Source organism: Hemicordylus capensis, chromosome 4 (assembly GCF_027244095.1).
Source record: "Hemicordylus capensis ecotype Gifberg chromosome 4, rHemCap1.1.pri, whole genome shotgun sequence".
Classification (NCBI taxonomy): domain Eukaryota; kingdom Metazoa; phylum Chordata; class Lepidosauria; order Squamata; family Cordylidae; genus Hemicordylus; species Hemicordylus capensis.
This window is the reverse complement of record NC_069660.1, coordinates 67,409,822-67,431,077: the sequence shown is the minus strand read 5'-3', so window position 1 is coordinate 67,431,077 and position 21,256 is coordinate 67,409,822. Positions and strand designations below refer to the sequence as shown.

The 21,256-nt window shown below is 44.4% G+C and overlaps 1 protein-coding gene across 6 annotated transcripts in view; it reads right to left on the bottom strand.

Moving 5' to 3' along the window:
* Positions 1-21,256, bottom strand: part of BLACAT1 (BLACAT1 overlapping LEMD1 locus) — a 129,696-nt gene that overhangs the window by 46,302 nt on the left and 62,138 nt on the right. The window lies entirely within an intron of this gene.

Below are 21,256 nucleotides of genomic sequence, written 5' to 3'. Positions count from 1 at the left end.
CTCCCCCTCCCCCTGCTTCCCCTGTTTTTGGAAAGCGGTGCCCAGGCAAAGACAGGACAGAAAGGGCTCACCCATCCCTGACTTGTCACAGCTGCTTCCCTGAATGTGAGCCTCTCATTCCACCCTGCACCCCCTTACCCCAACTGCATCGCCTTCCCAGCCTCAAGATTTTCAAGGATGAGATACAGACGCTTATCCCTGCCTTTTATCACTTGCCCAGCCATTGAAGTGACAGCATCAATATTCCGCTATGCCTTAGAGTCCACTTTTATTATGAGCTTTTTTCCTCTTGCTGTGACTAAGCACCTTGCAAAATCCATTCAGTCCTGGCTTAGCATCCTGAGAACATTGAAGTTGGTGGATGCTTTTCTTTCTTTTTTTTCCCCCAAAAGGGCTTTACTGGCAGCTGGACAAGGGGCAAACAAAGGAAATATTTGACTGGATGCCTAGATCTTCTGGTACTGAATGTGCTTTTTAACTCCTGCCTTGTGCAACTCCTCTGCGGTGGCTCTTTATCTTAAGGAACTTGGAGGGGGGCACTGTAGGGAGATGCACTAAGAGGATGAGGTGTTTGGATTTTGGGCTTCTGAAGAGACTCAGGACCCAATTTGTTACATGGGGAACTTCTCTGACTAGCAGAATTTCCTGATTATAAATGCCTTTGCAATGTTGGTCTACAGATCCTGCAAAGTGAGCCTGTCTGTAACATAATGTACATACATGTTTTCCATAGGTAGAACACACTGGAGCCCCACACCCTGCTTGTAGCAACTTGATTGCCTCCATTGCTCAAAATAAGAACTGAGAAACAAAGAAGCCAAGGAGCAGATTTTCCTGTGTGAGCCAAACTGGACATCATATTAATTATGTTGTTTGACCTTGCATTGCTGATTTCTTGTTCTTAAACAGAAGCTGCTGGAGGGGATCAGAACCACAACATAGTGGCAGGGTTTTATTACTCTTCCCCCCGCCATGCAATCTTCCCACTGAACATCTGCTATTTGTGTCAGGAGGGAAGCTGCCATATACAAATATGACAAATATTTATATGCCACTTTTCAACAAAAAGTTTTCAAAGCAGTTTACATAGAAATAAATAGATGGATGGAAAAATATATAGATAGACAGACAGATAGATAGGCTCGCTGTCCCCAAAGGGCTCACAATCTAAAAAAGAAACATAAGATAGACACCAGCAACAGCCACTGGAGGGATGCCATGCTGAGGATGGATAGAGTGCTGGGGATGGATAAGGTCAGTTGCTCTCCCTCTCCCAAATAAAAAGAATCACCACTTTTAAAAAGTGCCTCTTTGCTCAGTTATCAGGGGACATATATACTCCATTCAAAGTGACCTCTTTCAGGGGTGTCTGGAGTGGGGGCAAGCAGGGCCACCCAGAGAATTTATGAGGCCTGGAGCCGGTGTGATGTTGGGGCCGACTCTAATGATCCCTAAATCAAACCTGGGATCTTCTACATGCCAAGCAAGTGTGCTACCACTGAGTTCTGTGCCTGCCTGCCTGCCTGCCCTCCACCCCTCTAGCCCAGCTGCATTGACCGCCATTGTTATTAACTTCTGGCCTTGTTCACACAAATGATTGAATCTAGGTTTAATGCGGGTTACCATATTAATGGAGCACTGGTCTTGTGGTACCAAGCATGACTTGATTCCCTATTTAAGCAGGGTCTACCATGGTTGCATTTAAATTGGAGACCACATGTGAGCACTGTAAGATATTTCCCTTAGGGGATGGAGCCCCTCTGGTAAGAGCATCTAGGCTCCAAATTCCCTCCCTGGCAGCATCTCCAAGATAGGGCTGAGAGAGATTCCTGCCTGCAGCCTTGGAGAAGCCACTGTCAGTCTGTGTAGACAATAGTGAGCTAGATAGACCAATGGTCTGACTCAGTATATGGCAGCATCCTATGTTCCTATGTACCAACACTGAAGTGATTGTGTGAACTCATGCCACCGTGGTTCATGGCCCAAGTTTCCCACCTTGGTATTTACTTCACACAATTACTCCAGTGTTGGTAACCCACATTAAATCTAGATTCAAACATTTGTTTGTGAACAAGGCCACCATATGACATAACATTCCCTAATACAGCTTCTGTTGTCTTTGTACCTAGGAGCCACACTCCACTTAAGTCCATCTGTTTCAGTGGCTTTAAGCAATTCTAATGCTACGTTAGATGGAAGCCACTGAGGCTATTCACACGATGGGACGAAATCGGGCTAGCCTTTGCTAGCCCAATTTCGTCCCATCGTGTGAACCAACGGGCTCGGCTGTGAGCGGGTAACCCGCTCAAGTAGCCCGCCCCTTAAACTGGGTTTGCAGAGTGAGTGCTCCGCAAACCCGGTTTTTGGAATTGTGAGTAGCCATGCTGCAGCTCCGCGCCGTGGCTACTCACAAGGAGACCCCCGACCGGAAGGCTTAGAAGCAGCCTCCCGGCTCAGGGGTCTCTCCAGTATGCCCTGCGCACTTGTGCAGGGCATACTGGAGCTTCTGGGGGCCGCACGGCCCCTGAACTCCCCAGCCCCTGCCGGCTCTGTCACAGAGCCGGCAGTTGTGTGGGCAGCCGATCCGGCCGTCCAGGCAGGGCTTCCGGATCATCTGCGGGGAGAGCAGGCTTAGCCCGCTCTCCCCGCAAACCCAGACAAAGTGGGTCTCACTGATCGTGATGCCCGCCTCACAGTGTTTTATAAGATTCGTGTTAGATTCCTATCAACTTTGGTGATATTAAGATGATATATACTTAAATTTTCTCTTGGTCTTACAGAAGTCTGGGAGTTCCAATTAGAGAATCTGATCTCTGCTAGAGACAGATTCAGCTTGCTGTTTGGTGTTTGTATTTCAAAGCCAGCCTCTTCCTTTGCTTCTCTCTCCCAGACTAGTATGTCTCTGTGTAAACCAAAATTGTCAGGTAGCATAGCCCAGTGGTAGAACACACGCCAGTGCTTTTCATGCAGAAGTTCCTGGGCTCAGTCCCTGCCATCTCTAGTGGAAAAGTTGAAGCCAGAATTGTTGCAGAACTGCTGCTGGTCAGAGTAGGCAGAAGTGGACTGCATGAAATAATGGTCTCACACAATATAACAGGAGCAGCCTACCAGAGACTCTAAAGCGGGGCTGCACAATTCTGGTCCTCTTGCAGATGCTGGACTACAGCTCCCATCATCCTTGACTACTGGCCACTGTGGCTAGGGATTATGGGAGTTGTAGTCCAAAACCAGCTGGAGGGCCAAAGTTGTGCAGCCCTGCTCTAAAGCTATTCTTAGCTATAATTTCTGTCACCCCCAGTCACAATTTATGGCAGCTGGGGAGGATGGGAGTTGGAGTCCACCAGCTGCTGGAGAGTCTCAGACTGGTCACCCCTGCAGGGTATTTAGGCAGCTTCATGTGCTCTTATGAGAGCTTTTGCACAAGGCTTTACCCCAGTTCTAACTGAACCATGTTGAAAACTGGCAGAATTGGCTTTTAGAGCTCGACCCACAACAGAAAAGGCACATTTGTACTGAAAGTGATGAGGGCAGTTTCAGACACTGATCTGAAAATGAACAGTTTTAACCAGCATTGTAGTCAACAGCACATTCAGGCTCAAACAGCCATTCTGGTGGGCAGTTTTGATTTATTTATTTGGCATATTTGTATACCACCCAAAACTCACATCTCTAGGCAGTTTAAAATAAAACAGATTAAAAACAAAATTAAAACAGTAAAACAATTTAAAACAATGATAGATTCTATAAGTTAATTAAAAAGCTGTCAGAGATAGGATAAGTCTATTAAAAGCTACTTGCGGGAACACACTTCAGGTATAGGTATAATGTGCCTCTGACAACCAGATTCTAGGAAGAAATAGCCAATGGATATCTATCTGTCTATCTATCTATCTATCTATCTATCTATCTACCTACCTACCTACCTACTGCCCCAAACTTCCATCTCTGGGTGGTTTACAACAGATTAAAACAAACATGAAAACCTAAAAACAATTTAAAACCACAATCGAGTTAAAAGCTTGGGTGGTAAAAATTTAAGGACTTTTAAAAAGTTGTCAGAGAGCGGGAGGCTCCTATTTCAGCTGAGAGCACCTTCCAATGTCTCGGGGCAGCAATGGAGAAGGCCCATCCCTGAGTAGCCCCTAGACGAGCCAGTGGCAACTGCAGATGAACCTCTCCAGATGATCTCAATGGGCGGTGGGGCTCATAACAGAGAAGGCATTCTCTTAAATATCCTGGGCCTAAGCTGTTTTTGATGATGCTGAGAAGTAAATTGTGAAACTCCTTATACCTCTGTCATGCATTCCAGTTTAGATCAGGCCCCCTTGCAGTTGCTATTTTAGTGTAAAAGCAGGAACCTAATTAAATACTGGCGCACAATTATGTAGTTGCAAATTCAGAAGTGCAGGCGTTCTCCATGATGACCTCCATGGCCATGCCCAACAGCCAGAGAAACCAAGAAATACTGGCACTTCATCCCTGCACGTTCTCCACCCCCACCCCTGCCACTAACACCCCTACTGGTGTATTTAACATCACATCTATTTTTGTCCCAGTGATGGGAAACTGGAACTGGAATTGCTGCTGCCACTTCAGCCTGGTGGGCAGAGTAATACTCATCAGAAAATATACTAAGGTTATGTGGGGAAGGTTAGGAGAGATTAGGTTAGGAGAGGGGTGCCTGCCTTGAAGCTTCAGCAGGAGTGTTTTTTGGTAACACTGAGAGGTGAAGTCAAGAAGAAATGCCACTGCTCATAGCCAGGCTGAACGAGCCCCATCTTAGGATATTGTCATTCCTAGAAAACGCAATGCAAGGCCTTGGGTTATATAATCAGAACTAAACTCTGCGAATAGCTGGCACTCATCCAGCTGACATGAGTTCAGAATTAAAGACAAACTTCCAGTGCCTGCCTGACCACCTCTTCATTGTTCAGTAGGGTAGAGTTTTGAATAAACCTGAAAAGCAAAACTTGTGGCACACACTTATTGGCATCTGCAGAACACCACTCAGTGCCCCAGTACTGACAATGAAGAACGTGGAGGATGGAAAGGACTGAGAGCTGGAGTTGTGAAAGCCAGTTCTGAAGCTTTCTATGGATGCTTTCACACTATTTATTATTATTATTATTATTATTATTACATTTATATCCCGCTCTTCCTCCAAGGAGCCCAGAGCGGTGTACTACATACTTGAGTTTCTCTTTCACAACAACCCTGTGAAGTAGGTTAGGCTGAGAGAGAAGTGACTGACCCAGAGTCACCCAGCTAGTTTTATGGCTGAATGGGGATTTGAACTCGGGTCTCCCCGGTCCTAGTCCAGCACTCTAACACTAGCCCTTTTCTCCAGTACTGACACCATTCACCCATTCCTGTATTCATAGGAACATAGGAAGCTGCCATATACTGAGTCAGACCATGGGTTCATCCAGCTCAGTATTGTCTACACAGACTGGCAGTGGCTTCTCCAAGGTTGCAGGCAGGAATTTCTCTCAGCCCTATCTGCATATACTTCATAACTTGTGTGTTTCCAAATCCTTGTGTGTAAATCTTTGTAGATATATCATGTACAAACAACCGCTTTGTATATAATTGTGCTTTGGCAACGTACTGTATGCTTTGGTAGTTTGTTGGTTCAATAAAAAAAATCTTGTCCCATTAAAAAAAAAATCTTGTCCTATCTTGGAGAAGCCAGGGAGGGAACTTGAAACCTAGATGCTCTTCCCAGAGCGGCTCCATCCCCTAAGGGAAATATCTTACAGTGTTCACACATCAAGTCTCCCATTCATACGCAACCAGGGTGGACCCTGCTTAGCTAAGGGGACAAGTCATGCTTGCTACCACAAGACCCGTTCTCCTCTCCTGAGAATCCAGACAATGTTAATCCAATGTTAATCCAGGGCCAGAATAGCGTACTGGTTAGAGTGTTGGACTAGGACTGGGAAAACCTTAGTTCAAATCCCCATTCAACCATGAATCTCACTGGGTGACTCTGGGCCAGTCATATATCTCTCAGCATGACCTACCTCACAGGGTTGTTGTGAGGATAATAATAACCATATACACCGTTCTGAGCTCCTCAGAAGGAGAGCGGGATAGAAATGAAATGAAATGAATGAATGAATGAATGAATGAATGAATGAATAAATAAATAAATAAATGCAGTCCCAAAATTTTCTGACCATAATCCTGTATTTTTGCTGGTTTTTTGTGTGTTGTTTATTTTTTACGTTTTAAAAGAGAAGACTGGTGGAACTGACAAACCTTGTCAGTTTCACTAGAAAGAAAACTTTGTTAGTTTCACTGCTGCCTTAAAATAATAATAATAACAATCATGACATGGGATGGGCAGATACCACTGGGGCTGGCGAATGCTGCCTTCCCTTCCTGAACTATCTTCCTCTTTACATGAGGTTTAGCTAACTCACAGCTTCACGAGACTAGATAATCTGCAATCAAGAACAGCACTAAAATGAAAATAGTGTTAGTAAAAAAGGAATATTTTGATTGTTGTGTGGAAGCACCCTATATTAATATGCATTTCCAAAGGTAGAAACAAAAGGCCATGGTAAAAACATTGACAATAACTCAAATGGGAACATTAAAAGAACCCCTGTTGGTTTGGGAAGGGGGAAAGTGCATTGTCCAAAAAGGACTGGACTAAAGCCTATTTTTGGCGAAGACATTTTGGTAAAACAGCTTGAGCTACAGCATTCTCTGAATCTATTCCATTCTATCATATAGCTGTGACAGAAACAAGGAGAACAGAAAGGCCCCCATGGTACTTTCCCAATTACCATCCCAAAGCACACTCAAAAGTCTTGGTAGCTCAGTGCAGGAGATTAAGCTCGCAGGACCTTTGGCTGGACTGGATAAAGCTGTTTTTATGAACTACAATAGCATGAACATTAGAAGAATGGGCCACTCTGCATTTTTATAGCTTGCTATTCACTATATTGGATATCTCAATTATGCAATATCAAGCTTTGCTATCAAGATACATGGACCATGCCCAACGTTTATGGAAATTTTGTCCATGATTTGGGCATGTCAAAAGAATTAATGTTGCCAGTCTATCTTATTTTAAAAACACAGTTTATATACTTATTTTAAAAGCATGCAACTGACTTAAACGTGTGAGATTTGTGCTTTTAAAACTGGCCAGCTGGTTTATCAGCCTTTAGGGTGCTCTGCAATCACATATGAACGCTATTCTTGGCCTCTTTGAAGGCCCAGGATATAAAATAGTAAGCTAGTATGTAAGAGTGGAAATTGACATTCTAGTCTATGTGCCCTGACAATCTTAGGCTTTAAGGAAACCTCTCGTCTGCACAATGTACAATAAATTCTGTGAGTACCTAGCAGTTATTTTCAAGAACAGTTGGGGCAATGGGTTTCCACTTTCTAAAGCCCCAAACGCAAAGGATGTCATCTTGGACACCCCAAATCTTAGTAGACACCCATTAGTTAAGTCCCCAGCTACCTCCTCCCTCTTCAAAACTGTCCCACCCTGTACACACACCAGTCTCTCAGGTGCTTTCATTCCACAGTCACGCCTGGTCTCCAAGGAGCTGAGAGATTGTTAAGAGGCTTCTCTGGTGTGACAGAATGCTCATTCTTCTCCCAGCTCTGTCCCCTCTGAGAGCTCATTGTTTACCATGACTACACACATTCTTGAGTTTCTGATGAAAGCCTTGTTGCCATATCCAACCAGAAAGAGAGAAAACAGCACATGCCACTGAAGGAGAGAAACTCCTGGCAACATAAGTACTGCTATATTGGGACTGCACCATGACCTCTCTAGATCCAGCTTAATCCTACAGCAGTAGCCACCAGCCCACGCTTTTGAGGAACACAATTATGGGGAAATCTATCCAAAAGGAAAATATTTTTCATTATCCGGCTCCCAGGATAAACATTTCAGCACTCCTCAACACAATGTGCCGAGGCAGCCAAAGACAAGGCCAGGCTTAGGGGCAGCTGCCTAGGGCACTGGCCTTGGGGGTGCTGGGCTCTGAGTGCACCCATCACTATCAGGCAAGCACTACAGTTGCAGCCACACACTGCTCACAGAAGTGTCACCAGTCGGCCACTGCAGTGAGAAAGAAAGGCGAGGAGAAGTCAAGTGAGAGCCCACTGAAATACTGTGGACTGTTGACCAATGAAAGGGTACATGCATTTTAGGATTTGAAGAACGTAAGTTGCAGAGCTGTGTGCTGCAGAGTGAAATCCAATATTTAACCAATCTATACATATAAAGGCTAGAAGCACATTTATCACAACCCCAATGCTAACAATCCGATTTTTAATTGACTGTTGATTTCACTTTTTCAGTATTACATGAAGTGTCACATTAGTCATTTTCAACTCATCTAAGGTACTCAAATGGTAAACAGATATCAGGGGGGCAGGGGGGTGCCCAAGAATGCGTCTAGCCTGGGGCCCCATTTGGGTTAAGACCAGCCCTGGCCAAATATATCAAGGCTCATCATGGCTCAGAGATGAACTACACATTATGTTAACCTCGCCCTTCATGCTTTCCACCCTGCTTCAGCAGCAGCTGCAGGGAATGGGGTGCTGATTTGGTTGGGCCACCCAGGAGGTAAGTTGCCATTGACTTAAATGGTAGCTTATTTGCCATTAAATGGCAGACCCCGGCAATAGCTGCAAGGCACCTGGTCTGAATTAGGACCATAGAAGGGTAAAGAGTTAAATCCCCTCTCCTGCCTGCCACAGCCCTGATCTGGATCATCCCTCCCTGCCTACTATTTAGGAAACAAAAACCAAGCATGCAAAGGCCAATGACTAGATGGCCATCCACCAGCAATGCTGCAGCAGTTTCCTGCTCCGCCTCCGAACAGGGGGTTAGACCAGAAGGTCTCCCAGGTGCCTTCCCACTCTCAAACTCTATGGTTGACATCCTGACTCATGCAGCTTGGGCACTTCTAACATCAGTGGTGCTCTTGCGCAAGAGAATGAATACTTTCAGAGCTCACCCATCCTCTGGAAGCGGTCTATTAAAGTGGAAACACATTGCTCACCCTCAGTGACCTGTTTATGCTCTCATGGAGTACTTCTGGAGCACGGACAAGCTCCAAAAGTATTTGTGTGCTTTTGCAAGAGCACCCATGGTTCAGAAGCGTGGGGACTCGCTGATGTTAGAATTCTCATACTGCATTAGTCAGAATGTCTGCCTATGATTCTATGGTAACAAGCTTAACATAATGTATATTTGAGGGTTTCTGAGGTAGAGCTTTCACTGCCAATGCCCGGACTGAAACATATGAAGCAGTAAGAAGAAAGTGCCTCTGAGCATGTGAGTGCTGCATTCGTCTCTCCTCACCAACTTGTCACAGGCAACTCTTCTATTAGACAGGAGGGGTCCCATTTCAGAGGGATGTATATACAAAGTCAATTTAAGGCAAAGGAATAGGGAAAAAAAACCCGCAAAAGATAGTGTTATATGCTTGTTCCTCTTTTACTTTTAAATTTCCCATCATGCTGTCAATGGGGGTCTAATTAATGCAATTGCACAAAACACAATCAAGAGGGAGGGAAATCTAGAAATCTCTCCTTTTGAATAAAATACATGGGATTTCCTTCTGAACAGCTTTTTGCAGCAGGGTAAGTGGATGCAGGGGAAAAAAATTTATGACACTGCACCAAATTCTATATGATGTTGGGGAAGTGAATGTTAACACTTCAGTCTCAGAAAGTCAGATGCATATTAAACAGATCTCCCAACGATAACTACACCATCATAAACATTTAGGACAAAGTGATGTAAAACAGGAATTTCACTTACCATCAGCTTTTAAAAATAATATTTGTGAAGGCCCTGATCTGGATTGATAACACAGTGCGGGGAGGGGGGGGGACCACCCCACAATATGGTTCCAAATACCGCCCCCCTCCCAAAGCTGCTATTTGTCCTGGAAATAAAACTATTATTTGGAAGGAAAGCTGCTATCTTCTAAGGCAAACTGCAGCTTGTGGGTAGGGATTTTTATCAGGATCTTGGCATGGGGGAAATGATTCACACACACACACACACACACACACACACACACCCCCAACATGGTCTTGATCTGGATTGGGGACCCTTATGGCTGCTACTGGGGGTGGGAGGCAGACGAAGGGTAAAAGCATATTTAACATCCATTTACTCACAAATGATAAATTGAGTCTATTGAATCACTGTGTTCAATATTATAGTACAGTTCCATAATAAAGTCAATTTCACCTTCACAAATCTGAATAAACATGTTGTGCTGTGAATTATTATAGGGAGAAAGAGAACTTGTATATTTTCTTTATTTTAGGAAACAGAATGCCCAAGTTTGGGCTGACAAAATTGAACAACAAACCAGTGACATGGTTTGCAAAGTGCATGTGACAAATTAATAAGAAAGCTATCAGATAAGCACTGTGTACATTGAAAAGTGCACCACCTAATGGCGCAATGGGGAAATGACTTGACTAGCAAGCCCGAGGTTGCCAGTTCAAATCCACATTGGTATGTTTCCCAGACTACGGGAAACACCTATATTGGACAGCAGTGATATAGGAAGATGCTGAAAGGCATCATCTCATATTGCACGGGAGAGAACATTGGTAAACCCCTCCTGTATTCTACCAGAGACAACAGCAGGGCTCTGTGGTCGCCAGGAGTCGACACCAACTCGATGACGCACTTTACCTTTACATTGAAAAGTGGCATAGATAATATTAACAATAGCAGTGATAGTGTTAGCACCACTCTTATTGTATATTTTGATAATGTTAATAGCCAAATATTATATTCCACCAAGTCAGTTTAGGGATATATGTCATTCCGGCTGCCAATAGGTTTCTGGACAAAATACAAAGTGCTAGTTATAACTTATAAAGCCCTAAATGGCTTAGGCCCTGGGTATCTAAGAGAGTGTCTTCTTCACTATGAGCTCCACTATGAGCCCCATTGAGGTCATCTGAGGAGGTCCGTCTCCAGTTACCACCAACTCATTTGGTGGCTTCACAGAGATGGGGCTTCTCGGTTGCTGCCCAGAGATTGTGGAATGCGCTCCCTGCTGAGATACGATCCTCCCCATCTCTGGCAATTTTCAAAAAACACCTGAAAACCCATCTTTTCGCCCAAGCTTTCTCAGCTTCCTAATTTTTTTAGGTTTTAATTTCTGGTTTATTTTTAAATTGATAAATTGTTTTAAGTTTTTTGTATATGTTTTTAACTTGTTTTATGTTATTGTTAACCGCCCAGAGATGAAAGCTTGGGGCGGTGTACGAATCTGATATTAAATAAATAAGTAAGTAAGTAAGTAAATTCTTTATTAGCAGTTGAGAGAGCTTCAAAATTATAGCATTATATATAAAGATTATGGATCTCCTCCTTTCTTAAGGAGGAGATAAAACAGGGCAGCTTTTAAAGAATTCAATTAAAGAGGAAAAAGCTTTAAAAATCTTTCCAAAGCCATTGAAATTAATGGGATTTAAGTTCGCACTAACATCTCATTACTTTAAATGGTGATTAGTAATGACTAACTATTCTAAATGCTGCCCAATATTTTACAATAATTTGTTTATTAACTAATATACAGATTGAACAGGCATTATGGGGTACAGAAGGCAGGCACGACTATTTCCAAACTGGTTTGAAGGTGGCTACAAAGGGCTTTTTCAAAAGGTAGACAGGGCTATTTCCAAAACATTATGGCTGACATTCTGACTAACGCTGTGTCTGTGCAGCGAAAGGGTGTTTGGCCACGGCGGCAGCATCCCACTTTGGAAGGGTGGGGACTCACATGCGGGAGGGGGTGAATTTCTTCAGTATCTTTTTCCCCTGGAAGTGCACTGAGCAAAGCAGAAATATGTCCCTGAGGGTGACGAAGCCCTCAGGGACATATTTCCAGGTTGCTCAAAGCACCCAAAAGAAGGGGAGATCAGTTTTTTTAAAAAATCTATTGAGCACCTGTGCTTCCAAAGCATGGATGCTACCACCGCAGCCACACATCTTTTCACTGCACACAGTGTTATTCAGGATGTCAGCCAATTTATCTTGGTGTCATGGCTCAGGCTTCTGACTCAGAAGAGTCAGAGCAGGAGGATTCGCCTGCTTGTGAGGGTTCAGAGGCACAGCAACACGATTTGGCAGAGAGACCAGACTCTGGACCTGAGGATTCGCAACAGCTGCTAGACATGATTTCTGATAGGGAGGAGCCTGGGATTTCACCTGTCTTGAGAAGACGTCTCAAGAGGCAGGCTCAGTGGGAGTCACGCAGGCGCAGGAGATCACAAGAGAGGAAGCCGAAGTGCTGACTCAGGGAAGCCTGATTGGCTGCTGGTTCTCTTGAGCCATATATATTTAGCAGTCTCTCAATTGCTCAGATGCTGTTTGCAACTTTTCGCTGGCCACAGACAGTGTGCTCTTTGAATTCCAACCTTTCCCGAGTTCCAGTTTGCCTTGTTTATGCTTCCCTGCTTTGTTCTGTTAATTCCTTGTTCTGTGTCCTTCGCTCATTTCATTCCTTGCTTTATGTTTTCTTTTCACTTATTACTCAGTTATTGTTAGAGGGGGGTACTTAGTTCAGTTCAGAGGACTTAATTCATTTACTATTTTCTTTGTGAGCCTTTTATTTTCCTTCTTGCAGTTTCGCTGCTGCTTTCTGTTATCTCACAGGGGGAGTGCTGAAGGGGGTTGTAAAGTCTGTTGGGTTAGCAGAGCTAACAGATTTATGACACTTGTCTCTGAAAATCCATAACTGTTCTCTCCTAGCCAAATATGCTATTCAGTTTGTGATCCCCTATTACAGGGAACTAATTCGTGGTTTTCAAACTGTTTTTTATTGTTTTAACTGTTTTTGAGCTGTTTTTAACCAGTTTATATTGCTTGGGGGGTTGAGTGTTTTGTTTTTAATTAGTCAACCTGAGTTCCCCAGTCTGTCCAACACTCTAATCACTATACCACGCTGTCTCTTTCAGAGTTGAAGAGCTTCCAATGCCCATTCTCCATCATGATTCCATTATTCTATACAGAGAAATCTCTTGTGATTTTTTACAGGAAATAGCTATGAGTAAGGAGCTTGCTATCAGTCTGTCCTGCTAAGGGAGTTTTCCTGCCAAATTTATTCCCACATCAAAAGCCGTATGTAAATAATCAATAATGTAATCTCAAGTCGCCTTTTAATTGTAAGTAGTGTTATTCCTGACAACCAGAGGTCAAAGCAGAGGCAGGGGAAACAAAACACCACACCTTCAAGTAAATAAAAACCCAAACAACCTTTTTAATATAAATTGGGCACCAATTTCCCAGTGTAATTTAGATGCATATCACCCAATCTACAGCAGCAGGAGATCTGGGCTACTATGTGTTAATTTATTCCAAACATAATCAGGCATGCCTTAAAGAGGTGTTTCTAGTCTTGGAGTGCCTGCTGAAGGTGTTACTATTTCAGTGCTTTGGTGCCAAGGTGTCACATTCTGCATTTTCACACCTCTGGTTTGGTAACTGGCAGAGCATGCTGCAAAGTTTAACTACTTCCCTCAAGGTTTAAATAACGGATATGACAGAGTCTTATGGCATCTGAAGGACTAATAGAGTATTTATTTATTTATTTATTTAGTACATTTATAAACTGCCCCATACAAAAAAGTCTTTGGGCAGTTCACAATATAGAACCAATTATTTATTATAAACCAAAGATTGATTGTGATAAAAGCTTGTGTGGATTAGATTCCATTTTATCAGATGTAAATGTAGACTCTTGTCCAGGAAAGCTTATGCCACAATCTATCTGCTAGTCTACAGGGCCATACTCATGATCATCTGGGGGTGGTTTGCGGATGGGAAGAGTTCTTACCCAAGAGTTCTTACCCCACAAGCAAGTGCCAGCACATTGTTTTAAAGCACACAAGAGTGCCACAGCAGTGAGCCTGGAGCACGGAAGTCCGCTACTGCACTGTCAGGAGAAGGGGAAATCTCATTATGTCAGTAGCTGCCATCTGACTGGCCACAAGAGGGCAGGAGGTGGGCCCAGCCCTACTGAAGTCATTCCAAGGAGGAACATAGAGTGTGCTGTGCAGAGTGGTACAAACAGATAGCAGTCCCTGTTGCTGCAGCTCTGTATTGCAAACATGGCGGCCAGTTGCTGTTCCAACACACGATCAGCAACCCAAGGTAGGCAGGCTCCTAATTTCCCCCAACCTGGGTTAAGAGCAGAGTTTAGGATCTGGGTTTAGGAGCTGGGTTACAGTCGGAGATCTGGACTTTAGGGATTCTCATGAATTCTCATGACCAAGAATTTCTGGGTATGCTGCCTCTTAGCCCTGATTTCATGACTGTGTGAACTGCCTTTACAAGTATTTCAGATATTTTGTATTGGCACCATTGCAATGGTAGGCTAGTTAACATCAGCTGAGTGGAACTGACCCATGCAGTATATAAGCCTCTGTGCCTGACTATACATCTGTTTTGAGACAATGTGCAGTGAGTTTGCAGTGCCAATGTGCAACAGCCAAGTATGATCACTGGTAGAATTGTAGTCCTAGATCCACATTACTGTTTTCCCAGTTATCAGTAATCTATGAAGACGTTTCATTATCTGTAACACGAACAATAGATAGTAGCCTGATTTGTTACAGATTCCTTCTCTGAGAAGGTCATTTTAGACATAGATATCTGCTCTATATCTTCTGTAGTGAAGTCAGATGCAAAAAATTCATCCAGCTTTTCTGCAATCTTCATCTCCATCTTAAGTATCCCTTTCACTCCTTTGTTATCTAACAATCTGATCACCTTTCTGGCAGATTTCTTGCTTCTGATGTATTTACATAAATGCTTGTTGCTTGCCTTGATGTTTTTAGCCATATGATCATCAGATTCTTTATTTACATCCCTTATTATCAGCATACATTAATTCTGCCATAGCTTGTATTCCTTGTGTTCACATCTGAGCAAAACTTCCATTTACCAAAGGAAACCTTGCCTGTTATCGTTTCCTTGAGGTGAAACCTTTTCTACTTTGTGGGATACATTCCGGCTGATCTTCCATTATTGTGGTTTTACATAACCTCCACACATTCTGGAAAGAATTGATCCTCTTTCCTTTCAGCTTCCACTTTACTGGTCCTCTCATTTTGGAGACGTTTCCTCTCTTCAAGTCCAATGTTGGGTTTTCTTAGTCACGTTTCACTTGCTCATATTTATTTATTTATTTATTTATTTATTTATTAAAATTTTCTTATATACCGCCTCCTCCAAAGACTCTAGGCCGTAGACAACAACAATACCAATAACAATTTTTTAAAAAAATTAAAGGGCAAACGCCTGGTGAAACAGGTAAATCTAGAGAAGGGCCTTAAAAGCAGCTAGGGAGGGGGCTGAACAAATCTTGGGGAAAATAGTGTTCCAAAGAAGAGGGGCAGCCACAGAGAAGGCACTACACACTACACTAGGGCCTGAGACGCTAAAGAGGGCTAGATGAGAAGACCTCACAGGACGGGATACAATGGGCTGAGAGAGGTGATTCCAGAGATATACAAGTGCTAAGCCCATAAGGGTTGTATGTTGAATTGGGTAGCACTAGCACTATAGCCATTGGCTGACATTCTGCGCAGGGAAACCCAAGCCACCGGGGCTGCTTCACATGTAAAAGGCAGCCCTGGGACAGTTGTGGAGGTGGCTGTTGCAAAAAAAAACCCCTCCTTAAAATGGTGTGTGAGAACTTCTGCAGGGTTACTTCCATTGGAAACAATGGAAGTGGTGCAATGAAAGTCCCAGTGCATTGTTTTAGGGAGATTCGGAGCAGCCCATCTTCACAGTAGCCTCGGGGCTGCCCTTTATGTGCACAGCAGCCCCAAGGATTTGCTGCGCAGAATGTCGTCCACTGTTTGGTTCACCAGCAGAGACTACCCACTTGAAGTGGCATCCACACTGGGTTTGCCCTAGCCAAACCATCTCTGGTTTTCAAAATACAAAGTATGCTGTTAGGTTTCCTGTTGGTTCAAAGCAGCACCAGCAGCAGGAAGAGCAGACGCAGCCTATCAGGATGCTCCTGTGTGTCTTTTAGCACTGCTTTGTCTCTCATACATTTCATCTCCTGCCGCACTGGCTGTAATTAAATCTAGGCTGTGAGTTAGGAAATGCAATACCAGATGATACAACCAGTAGGGAATTCACCTAGATCTGCGGGAACAGCACAAAAGAGCCCTGATGAGTAATGGACTCCAATACAGAGAATGACAACAATGAACCACTAAAGATTTTAAGCTCCTTAAAAGTGGGGAGGAGAGGGGAGTCAGAGGCTACTTCACACACACATCTCTGTGCAAGAAAAGCATCCCTTTTTGATTAGTGCTCTAAGCAATCAACTGGTGGGGGCTGTCTGGAGCAGACCACCTACACAATGGAGTCAAGCTACTGGTAACTGAATGGAAATGTGGCCTCCCCCAATACACACAAACAATAACCATGACACCAACACAGTCAGGGTGGTTTTGGAAGCAGGGTATTACTCAGAGATCTGAAGGGGGAAGAGGTGGGCACTCCCACACTGCCCTTGATGTGTTGCTCACTGTGCTGGCAGACAGGAAAGTACCTATCAGTTATTTATTTATCGATCGTATTTCTATACTGCCTGATATAGAAATCTCCAGGCGGTATACAAGTTAAAACATAATATAAAAACAATATGAAACAGTTAAGAAGCATAACACAGATAAAGATCTCAATGAATAAAAACAGATTAAAATTTCAATTAAAAGCCTGGGGGGAAACAGTACGTCTTCAGGGTCCTCCTAAAAGCAAACAGAGAAGGAGATGCTCTTATTAAAGCAGGGAGCACATTCCAAAGCCCCGGGGCAGCCACAGAGAAGGCCCAGTCCCAAGTTGCCACCAAATAGTTACAACTGTAAGAAGGCCCCAGATTCGCTCCTTGGCATTTCTGGGAAGGACAGGGAGAGACTCCTACCTGAAACCTTGGAGAGTCGCTGCCAGTCAGTGTGGACAATACTGAGCTAGATGGACCAATGGTCTGATTCAGTATAAAGCAGTTTCCTGTGTTCCTTATTGATTAGATTTGTATCCTGGACCTCCTCCAGAGTTCAGGGAAGTATACGTGGTCCCCTCTTTTATCCTCACAACAGCCCTGTGAAGTCCATTAGACTAAGAGAATAACTGGCCCCAGGTCATCCAATCAGCTTTGTGGCAGGCTGAATAGGTATTTCAAACCTGGGCTTCCCAGCCTATCTAACACTCTAATCACTATACCACACTGCCTCTCTCAGAGATGAAGACCTTCCAATGCCCAATCCCCATGATATGGAGCTGAGGCTGCTATTGCTGTCCCTCAAATATAATCTTCTGTTATCTTCTACAGGCTGCTGGGCTGTTAAATCTCCCAAAGCATGTTGGCTGAAATGGTCAGGGGTCTCACAGTCCAGCCTGTCACCACCCCCTCCCCTTCCAGTAGCTACTCAGAATCGGAAACTGAGGGAGTGAAACTGGTTCTGGCCACCACCCTGGATCCAGTCAATGTAGCTGAGACTGGGGTGGGGTAGATCTGGACCATGCCACTGAGACGGAAGCTGAGAAAGCCGGGAAGCCCCTTCAGGATCAGAGGCCCGTGAGGCAGCACCTGTGGAACCCGAACCCACCACTGAGTCAGACTCCTCTCCATCAGCACACCAGCACTGCCAGCAATCCAGGAGAGAACAGCTGAGTTGGGAAGGAGGAGCAGCACACCAGGGCCTGGCTGGACACTCTCCAGGTGTGGAGGTGGGACCAGGGAGGAGTGTTCTAAGCCCAGGACAGAGTATTTAAGAGCTCAGTTCGCCTGCAGACACTAGCGAGTTACCTTGACCCCTTGGACCTTTCCAGGATACTCAGCCTAGACTCTGTAGGATCCCAATCTCCATTTGCTTAGCCTCAGACTTTGCCACAGCTGAATCCCAAACTTGCTTCGCCTCACCTCAAGCCTCATGGGCACTGAGGACAGAGCAGAACAAAGCAAGAGGCAGCTTTGAGAGAGCGAGTGAGAGAGAGAGAGTGTGTGTACACGTCACACAAAGTTTGCAAAAAGCACAAGGAGAGAAAAGGAGGCTGCTAGCAACCTTTCCTCCTCCCTCCCCACCCCTCACACCACTTTCAAAGTTTGCAAGGGTCAGTTCTGAAAGAGGGCTGGCCCCCACCAGGGTTGTGGGACAAGACAGCATTTGGCATCTCACCTCATGCACCCTCTCTTGGGCGGCCTCTGGTAGTAGTTAATGTTTAATTTGGGGTGGGGAGATCAGAGTTCAAATCCCCACTAAGCCATGAAACTCAGGCCTGTCATTCTGTCTCAGCCTTATCACAAAGTTGTTGTGAGGATAAAATAAAGTAACTGTCATCTATGTATTCTATTTTTATTTGTTTGTTTATTTATTTAATCAATAATGCCTTCCAAAAATGGCTCAGGGCAGTTCACACAGAATAACTAACTAAGAAAGAAAGAAAGAAAGAAAGAAAGAAAGAAAGAAAGAAAGAAAGAAAGAAAGAAAGATGGCTCCCTGTCCCCAAAGGGCTCACAATCTAAAAAGAAACATAAGATAGATACCAGCAACAGTCACTGGAGGTCCTGTGCTAGGGGTGGATAGGGCCAGTTACTCTCCCCTTGCTAAATAAAAGAGAATCACCATGTTAAAAGGTGCCTCTTTGCCAAGTTAGCAGGGGTATGCCACTTCGAGTTCATCAGAAGAAAGGTGAGATACACATGTGATTAAACAAAAAATAACTTTGTGAGCACCTAAACCGTGGTCCGGGTTTATTGAAAGTTTCCAGGTGTTCAGTTATAAACATACATGGTTCCTTCAGCCTGTTTACTCCTGATCAAAATAATACAAAGGGTGATTTATCTGCACCCTCCATAGAGCATTTAAATGTGGATGGAATGGTGATTCTAGCCTATATTATGTTTTAAATTAATACTCTGTGATACAATATACAGCTTAATGTAAGGTTGTGAGAAGAATGCAAACATGAACAAGCAATGAAAGAAAGAGGAAATCATCTGACTTGCCCAGAGTGGGGTGGCCATTACATCCATAACACAGTGGCCCTATTCCAGCAATGAGTCAGTTCTTTAGATATCCCATTACGGCTCTTCACTCACTCACCTCCACATACAAGTGAACAGATGGAGGAAAACTGGCCCACCCCAATATCCCCTCCCCCTCAACCTGATGTCCATTTTCTACCTAGCTCTCTTTTCACCTGTCTCACCAGACACATGGACATCAGGCGGGGCACTGAGCATGGGGGCTGGCAGGCACAGGGCTGATTTCCCTCCACACATTTGTATGTGAGGAAAGGAACCAGTGAGAGGGGCTCCTGTGCACTGACTGCAAAAGTCATCACCACACAGAGGAGAAAAATTAGAAATCGGAATCCCCCCCCCCGAACATATCTTTAGAACAGGCACAGATATTCAATATTTTGCATATAGCTGGCAGCCATTCATGGATGGAAAACTAAGAAAGGTGGTTATATCTATCTCAGGAAGGGAACTACAGCAAAAGGATTATTCATATATTAACTCTGGAAGTGGTAAAGTCTGCCTGCATGATGATTTTATTATCTCATGCTCGTAGAGGGAACTAGGTCTTAAATATCTCCTCTGTGAAAATCCCCCTGTGCACAATTATCTCATCAGACAAATACTTTGAAACAATCTTTGGTATTTTCTCTAAGACTGTAACTTCCATGTAAAGGTTATTTCAGCATACAAAGATGTGCCGAAAAATAAGTCAGCCTTTGTACTTACTTCACCTGGGGGCAATGGTCGGAAGGCACATAATGCGGCGAATGCTGAAGCCAATTGCTACTTCTGCGACAAAGAGAGGGAATGAGTGTGAGGGAATGATTTTCAGCACGAAAATTGCGCGGGGGAAGTATCAAACTAGGGTTGGTCAACCTGAGGGTTGGTCAACCTGGGGCCTGTTTCTTTTTCGATTGTGAGCCCTTTGAGGACAGGGATCCATCTTATTTATTTATTTGTTATTTCTCTATGTATACCATTTTGGAGACATTTGTTAAAAAACGGTACATAAATATTTGTTGTTGTTGTTGAGGCTCACTGGCTGTTGTTACATCAACTCCCATCATCCCCAGCCACAATAAACTCAGCTGAGGATAATGAGAATCGTAGTCCAACAGCAGACAGGCAGCCTCAGGTTGGTGACCCTGCATTAAACCCTTTCTTGCACCAAAATCCTGGGTTGGCCTCCTGAGGCAAGGTTTTTTTAAATGTACGAGGACTATGTCTGATCCACTTCCTTGTTCCAATCAATGGTGATTTAACATCACTTGTAGTTTGGTCCTAAGTAACTCTGAGCTGTAAGCTGCCTGAGTAACAGACCACTTAGGAGGAACTAGGGATGTGCATGGCACCGGTTTGGAGGCCCTTTATGGGCCATAGAACCAGTTCGAATGGTGGTGATGGGGGTTGTTGCTTTAAGGGCGGGTGCACTTACCCCTCCTGTCATTCTTCCCCTGCCAGTGTTCCGTTGTTAGAAAGTCCATCAGGGCGGCAGCATACCTCCCTGCCGCCCCGTTTCCCCCCTTTACTGGAACTAACCAGAAGTATCTGATGTGATTGTGCGTGCCTGCGCACACATGGCATGTTTGTTGCGGGTGCGACATGTGTGCGCCCGTGCCAGCTCCGGTTAGTTCCAGTAAAGGGGGTACACAAGGCGGCAGGGAGGTATGCTGCCAGCCCGATGGACTTTCTAAAAATAGAGTGCTGGGGGGGGGGTAAGTGCACCCTCCCGCGCCCTTAAAGTCACAGCACCCCCTGCCTTTGAGCCTCCCCCGCCTGGTTCCATGCACAGGAGGAACTATATTTAAGCCCCTCTGAACTCCTCAGAGGAAGCACATAATATATGTTATTAATTATAAGCAGAATGGAGGTAACATGAACCTGAGACCCAATTTCTGTGTTACCAGAAGATCATTTAGCCAGCCTTTGCTTCCCTACAGGGAATCAGTGTTCCCTGGAGCAAGGATTCCCAGATGTTGTTGACTACAACTCCCACAATCCTCAGCCAAAGGCCATTGCAGCTGTGGATGACGGGAGTTGTCCTCAACAAAACCTGGCAATCCCTGTTACAGGGAATACTGGCGGGGTTGCCACCAGACAATGTGCAGTGGCTCCTACACGACATCAGTAATGCATAAAGTGGTATCTGTCCGGCAGCTTTTACCAGACTTGTGTGCCACTAAGTAGACTGCTCA